This window comes from Egretta garzetta, unplaced genomic scaffold, assembly GCF_000687185.1.
Source record: "Egretta garzetta isolate BGI_Z169 unplaced genomic scaffold, ASM68718v1 scaffold154, whole genome shotgun sequence".
In the NCBI taxonomy this organism is placed as follows: Eukaryota; Metazoa; Chordata; class Aves; order Pelecaniformes; family Ardeidae; genus Egretta; species Egretta garzetta.
The window spans coordinates 8,969,731-8,977,813 of NW_009259600.1; positions in this window are offsets into that span (position 1 = coordinate 8,969,731).

Below are 8,083 nucleotides of genomic sequence, written 5' to 3' on the forward strand. Positions count from 1 at the left end.
CATTGGAAACAGTCACCTCCTGGTACTGCAACCCCTGAGGATGTAATAAAGCTGTATCAAGTCTTACATATCATTAGTACTTGAACTTTTCCCAGCTATGGTGATTTACAGTCACCTACAGGTGATGAGCTTGTTCCAGTACATGGAGCCATGCAGCAGAGACACTGAAGTGCCATGTGGCTATGAGGCTTGCCTTCCAGCAAGGAGGGTCACACAGAAGCTATGCTACCAAAGAAGACACAGCTTAATGGTGCGGACCTTACTCCTGGTGGAGACTCAGATGAGGTATCCTGTGACCCACCTGCATGTTTCTGCTGAATTAGGGGCCTGGCACATGGAGCTGCACAGGTTTCCCTGCTGTATCCCAGGATGGAGAAGCTGAGAGGTCTAAGCAAGCCCAAAAGAACTGCATGAAGAAGGACCAACTTTTGGAAACTGCAAAGGATTTCTGCAGTTTAATCAATTTAAAATTACAGGAGATGGAATCTGTCAACTACATGAGCAGCTTCCCAGTGGTAGAACATACCCTGTTGGTAATGCAGAGAGCTAACAAGGACTCCCTGACACATCTCAATTTCTCTCTGACACAAGGCTCAACAGAGGAGAAAAAAAGCCTTGAATTTCTAGTTCTGAGGACCACATTCCTTAATTATGAAGGTATCAGTGTTTATCTGATTTTTTCAGACAGAAAGAAGCAGCAGCTTCAAAGTGCAAACACCTACCCTTATTTTCACTGGGTGAAAATTAAGATGCCAATGATAATACTGTTAAATGTCAGCATTGTCAATTAATTTGATAATCCTCTAAGTACATAAGAAGCAAGAGGAAACATCTTACTATGGAGAGCTGAAGTATCCACTTTGAATTAGTGACAGTTCACTTTTGTGAGATGCTATTAATGTGGGGTCTTGCCGAAGGGGGTTTGGGCTGACTTTGTTTCTTTGTAAATCAGATCAACTTTTAGAAGCTGGGAAGATGCTGGGTTTGATAACTGCAACTGGCACTGACTCAAGAGCAAATTAAATTTATCATAAGAGAGTGTGACAATGTGATCTTGATTCCATGGCTGTTGAAGGCATACGCTGCAACATATTCAAAGGAATCATAAATCTCAGGAAACCTTTGCCAACAAGAACTGACTGTGTTTCTTCAGTGGGTTGTTTCATGTATTTCTAGATCAGAGGTTGATATTTACACTCAAAACTCTAGGGCTTATTACTTGGGAAAAGCGAGTCTTTCCTAAATTCATAGCATAACTGAAGATTCAGAGCAAACTGAAGACTACTTTAAGTTTTAAACTAATTTTTGAAGCACTTAATGTAGTCTCTTGAGACTTGGTCTTTGTTTTGGTACAAGAGCCATGCATTTCTGTGTCTGGAAGTGAGAGTCCTGCCTGAAGTTTCATCACCTCTCTTCACATGTGTTCAAGAATTCTGCTGTGACTTCAAAGTCAGGGAAGTAAGGGTATGGATGAGAAGTTGTTCACCTGTAATTTGTGTAGGCTGAAGATAACATTCAACAAGATTCCTACGCTCCCTTCTAGATGCAGAAAACTCTCAGTAGAAAGCAAGGAATGATCTGAGTACGGGAAACATTAAATAATTTGAAATAATTGTTCAGGTCAAAGCCAAATCCTAAGATTTAATAGACAGAACTACCCTACCTGGAACGGTGCTATCTAGGAGTGACAGTAACTAGACAGGTGTAAGAACCATTTTGTTGATGAAGGCAGTGTTTAAAGTAGTATTCTGACAATTAGTGTTAATAGGCTCAAGATTTCATCCCCAGTGTCTAGCTGTTTATCAGTTATTTATTTGTTTACTTTCCTGTCCTTTCCTTTTTTCATGAGCACTATTTTCTTTATCCTATATTTTATACTTTTTTTTTTGTCCTAGAGTAAAATGCTTTTTAACCATATAATATAATGGTATTTAATATAATTATAACCTGCAGCGTCCTCAATTTGTCATCCCCTTTGTAGCCTCACCTTGGATGAAAGTGCAGATTCAAAAAAAAAAAGACAGCTTCACCGATCCTAAGGGCAGACGTTGAACTCCCTGAGCAAGAAGGCATGTGGTATGTTGCTGTAGGTAGAAGAGAAGAGTACCGTAGAGAGGTGACTAGTACAAAGCAGGGAAGGTACCTGCTTCATTTACAGTATTTGCAAAGGCAACACAAGATGACGTGAGGGATCCCAAACCACCCCTGAGCAGTCATGGAGCATGGGATCACATCCTAGATCCTCCAACAGAAAAGCAGAGGCCTGTGTTCATTAGGCAGAGTCCCATCTGTATTTCAAACAAAAATCTCTTTAAATCTGAAATTATGAAGGCCCTCCATGCTGGCAGGTCTCAGCAGCACTGAATGCCAAATAGAATTTCTGGTGTCATTTCCAGAACTTTTAGACAAAAGTTTGCCTATAACAAATTCAACAGATGAATCAACAGATGAATCTCGTACAGCAAAAAGTGCTGTAGCTTTCTCTACAACAGAGTCGATGTATTTAATTCTCCATGATATAGCATCAAATGTATCAGAGCACATCAGGTCTCTTTAGAAGAGGAAATAAGCCTTCATCTCTGTAATTTTTGAATCAAAGTTTTGCCTTAATTTTACTGCAAAATATAATCTTTCTGTATTAGAACCAGGAACTCTTCCTAACTGGATGAGTAATCAAAGCTGCAAAATGCTTATGCTTGGGTGGCTAATCAGAGCTGCAGACTGTCTGGTTGCTTAGAGCTAGACATGCTTTCATGTTCAGCTGAATAATTAAAATCCAATATTTTCCTGTGGAAAATGAGATACTCGGGGCCTAATTTGCAAAATATTTAAGTATTAGCAGCTTGAAGCCTCTGTCAGGCTAGAGAGGAAGAACTAAAGAGCCCCATAAGTACCTAGGTTTTGAATTAGGTTTTGTTTTCCCCCATCAGAAGTTTAGCCTTTCAAAATAATCAAAGTTGGGGGAAGATGTCTCTTAAACAGTGATGGTGCTCTGCAGAGATTCCATCTGTTTCAGCCAGGAAAGATTAAAAATAAAACTATATGATCAGGTGCACCTGTTTTAGTCACAGTAAGTAGCAGGGTAATGGAGGACTTGGTAATTTTTATCATCAGTGCCTGGTGCTTGTGAAGTGCTTTTCAATTCTGAGTTTTTTGCGATTACTAATTTATCATCAGAATACTTTTGGGAGGCAGGCCTTAAGGTTATGCTATAGGCAGGGCTCTAAAAGTGGCTTCCTTTTAGAGTCTGACCATATTTACTCCAGAGCAATCTCCCTCTGATTCTCCAGCTTTAAGTACAAGAATTTTGAGTGACATGTTCAGATACAAAAATCAAGTGAAATTTAAACTCAGAAGCAGATACCCAAAATGTCTGACTCCCAAGACTGCACAGGGAAATGTATACAGTTACCATTTGACATTTCCGTATAATCTAAGTAACTTCATAGGCTGCATGAGGTCAAATCATACTAGGAAACAGTGCTAAAATACCCAAACTGGTGGCAAATGTCATTCAGATACAGTAGTTTCAGGTAGATTCTTTTTGCAGAATTGCATATAGACTAACATGGATGACACGCCATGTATATACCTATGGTGCCTTCAGTTCTAGAGCTGGTTTTTTCTAGTTAGCTTGGCTATCTGTGCCTGGCGCTTGTTACTGTGTCGACATAAACACAGTAATTTAAATAAAGACCTCTTTCTCTCAGAATTTTAGGAGATGAACTGCATATTCTTACTGTAATGCAGTACTAATCCCTTATTCCCTTGCTGTGTGCAGCATAGAATCATAGAATCATAGAATCATAGAATGTTTAGGGTTGGAAGGGACCACTAGTGGTCATCTAGTCCAACCCCCCTGCAGTGAGCAGGGACACTGCTAACTAGATCAGATTGCTCAGAGCCCCATCCAACCTGGCCTTGAATGTTTCCAGGGATGGGGCCTCCACCACCTCTCTGGGCAACCTGTTCCAGTGTTTTACCACTCTCATTGTAAAAAATTTCTTCCTTACCTCTAGCCTGAACCTACCCCGTTCTAGTTTAAAACCATTTCCCCTTGTCCTAACACAGCTGGCCCTATGAAAAAGACGTTCCCCATCTTTCCTATAGGCCCCCTTTAGGTACTGGAAGGCCGCAATCAGGTCTCCCCGTAGCCTCCTTTTCTCCAGACTGAACAAGCCCAACTCTCTCAGCCTGTCCTCATAGGATGCTGAGGTTCAAAAAATTTCCAAGTCAGTTTGCTGGACCAAGCTAAATTAAAACACTTCCCCTTCAAATTCCCATCCTTGAGAGAAAAGAGTCCCACTGATTAGCATTTCTGAAAGGCAGGAAAAGCTGAGCTCACATCAAGCATTGTCAAAGCTAAATATATGGAGCTTTAGGCACAAGAAGAAATGTAGATGCTGGATGTATCTTCACTAACCAAAGGGAGTAAAGCACTCACGTATGTGGCAGAATCCCCACAGATGTCAATGGGACAAGGTTTTTTCCCATAGCAGTATCATCTGCTCTGGGAAACAGGCTCTGTGGGTTTATGATTGAATAGGAAGGTACTAGAATTTACAGCTATGAACGCAAATTTAAATCAAATACAGTTATAAGGATCCCTGTATAGAGAACTGTGGTTGGTTACTTTACAACAGTTCAGCACTTTTAAGAGACAGCTTTTTTACCGCTTCCTCTCTGCTTTAAGCTTTGTTGATTATCCTTAAGAACTTCTACTGTGAGAACGTCCAGGAGGAACAGGGAAAACTAGATAAAATGCCTATCTTTTACTAGAAGGGAAGTAGAAGGCACTTAGTCAGCTAAGAAAACAGGAGTTAAAAATGTTTTTATTAAAAGTCAATGATGAGAAATAAAAAGAGCTACACTTATATCTGAAATTCAGAAGTGTTTTTGACACTGGAGTCGTCTTCCATGTGGGTGGCAAGGAAGCTGCAATGCATAGTCCAAGGGCAATCAAAACAGACTTCAGGGCCTCAGGATGGCAAGCCTGATATCATCCCCCTTCCCCTTCAAGTTTTGGGTTATTTGATAATGGGATGGCCTACAGAGCACCAGGCCTGCTGGCAGCGGATGGGATTTACCTTTCTCAAAGGGGGAAGAGGGTCTTTGCTCACAAGCTATCGGGGGTCATTGGCAGAGCTTTAAACTAGACTTGAAGGGGAAGGGGGATGATATCAGGCTTGCCCCTGACAAGCTGTGGGGTGACACGCCAAGGTTAGAGGGGCAGGGTGCTAATGAGGGCCCTCAGCCTGTTGCTCTGAGGCGTGCTGGCTACACCACAACACACATGAAGTCTTACAGAGATGACTGAAGTACGGGACTCCTGAAGTAATAGGGGCCAACAGGGAAACATCAGTGAAATAACTCAAAGGAATGAAGGTGCATTCCTCTAAGAAGGTGACATGACCAATATCCCAGCTGTGTCTGCTTTTGGATGCTGAGCTTTAAGAAAGATGTAGACAAACTAAGAACCTGAAGTAGATTGTTAGCAATGACAAGAGCTTAAAAACCAGGTACCTATAAGGAGAGGCTGAAGGATTTGAGATTTGGTGCAGAAAAAGTTAGATTGAAAGATGACAAGATAACTTTCCTATCTGTAAGGATCTGATCCCAGTCTATGGGGGCCTAGCACCAGAACATGACAAAAATTACTTTCATTTGCATCAAAGATGCTCTAAGTGAGCTATTTTGGAGCATAATTCTCAAGTTGACAAAACACTGGAACAGACCAGCAAGGAGGATTTTAAATCTCCTGTGCCAGAGATTCAATATGCATGTGTGGGAGGCTGTATATATACTCAGGAGTAGCTATACTCAGTCTTATAGTATTGGAATTTTCAGCTGGAGGCTTCATCTGATATCCTCCAGCATGAGTTCTAGAGAATTTATTAAAATAGACCAAGTTACTCCAAGGGAAGGCTGTATGCATTTACATTTTTTTTTTCCCAGCCATTTTTGTTCCTTCATATGTGACACCAAGCAGCCTTATTTGGCTTAGGAATCAGTCTAGCTATAACACACTGAGCTGACTTTGCGTCTACTTTATTAAGTGCTGTGACATAACAGGAGCTCCTGAGGACCTGATGTCCTTATTGCATGAGAGCTTCCTTTGGACTAGCTCTAGTCTGGTCCCATGGCCTACAAGCTTTGAAAGTGTTCCACGTTGGATTGATGCACATATTTGGCATGCACGTATTTGACATATTTGACATTACGGTTATTCCCCAAGTCACTTTCATTAATACTTTGACCAAAAGTATGACCATAATAGCTCAGCTAAATGTAGAAGTCAGTTTTTGCTTGGCTGGACACCAAAATTTACCAACTATAACCATAGAGGAATGCCCTTATATTTCCCCTCAGTTGATAAAATTGCTTTCAAAGAATACAAAGCATCATTAAAACAGAAAAAAAAAAAAATAATCAACTACTAATACATCTGGCAAGACCAAATTTATTCCTTTGGGTTCAAAATGCCATTGGTCAACAAGTATTTGAACTCATTAGACAGAAAGTAAATATAAATGAAAGCAAATATAAATGAATTTTCAGTTACACTGTAAAAAGAGAAAACCACAGGTAATTAATTCAGGGACTTTTTTTTTTTTTAAAAAAGGGAGTTGCTAAAAGGGCTTTAGTTTGGATCAGAAATTTCCTTAGAGGTAAATCTCCCAATTGTCTTCACAGTGGTTTGTATCCTGTAGGTTTTGGACCATAATCCCTTTTGGATAAAACTAACCTGGAAACTGTCCTCCAGTAGCAACCCTAACTAACTGCAACCACCACTGGGCTGATCCAACGCTGCCAAGAATGCTAGTCCAAAATAAAAGATAAATAAATGGATATGCATTTATTTATTGATTGATTGATTTATTCTGGTACAAATGGGCCTTTTTTAGTTCAGTACCAAAAAACCTCACCTATTAGCTGAAACAATCCTAAAATAGCGCTTCTAAAGATATAATAGAAATCTATCTAATCTGCACAAAATGTTGCCATTTCAGTTCATGTCTTAAGAGAAAGTGTACTCTACGAAGAGTCATTTATTACCTGAGTCATGTTCATCTGCTTAGTACATCACATTCAAGTATTCTGCATGCTGAGGTGGTCATTGAAATGTGTTGCTGACAGAAGATGCAGAGGGAGAAAACCACAGCTGGTGTCCTGTTAATTGAGCAGCTGCATCTATATAGAAGCACCTTTGAAACACAGCACATGAACCTGTCAAACAGATTATGTTAATTGTATTTGGAACATTGGGAGTTTGGGGCTCAAACCTTATCACATTGCATAAGCGAAATGTTGGGATGATGTTGGATCACAGTGCTGCTGGATCAGCCAGTATCGAGTGTAATATAGGATTAACCTAAAATTCATTATTGCAAATATACTATGACCTTGTAATGTAGTTTACAACAGTACCTTTATTGCAAGCAATGTTTTTCTCACCCTCAGCAGTCATGCACAACAGAAAATTAAACAGTATTAGCTCCTGGTACTTTTCTGCCTATTTGCCTGTTAATTGAACAATAAAGCGTAGATGCTTGCAATTTTGCATCCAAGTCTGCACCTGAGGTGCTCTCAATTTAACTACCACTGCCACATGCTTATAATATGATGAGCTTGAGGGTAAAGAAAAAAAAAGGAAAAAGTAAGAAAATATTTGGTAACATCATGGAAGGCTCCAACCAGGAGTTGAGGTCATTTATCCAAGAAGTAGGCAAAAGTGTGGACAAGCTTCAAGTTTGGGCTGGTAACTAGGAAACATGTGACAGAGAAGTGCATGTTGAAACAAGAAGCCCACACTAGAATAGGGTGAAGATGGGTAGGGATGGGTGTTAGACAGCATCCTCCATCTGTTGTTTCATTTCATTCCTTCTACCACACCCTCCTATGAACTCTTCTCTTTCTGCCTCTACTTTCCTCTGTTTTTCCATTCTCTGTAAAAATTCTATCACTGTGAAAATATTATACTGCTGCAAGGTTCCAATGGTGGAAACAAATCTTTCCAACACAGAAGCAAGAATTATCACCTCTGGTCTTCCAGAACTTCGAGTGATACCTTAGGGTTCTTCCC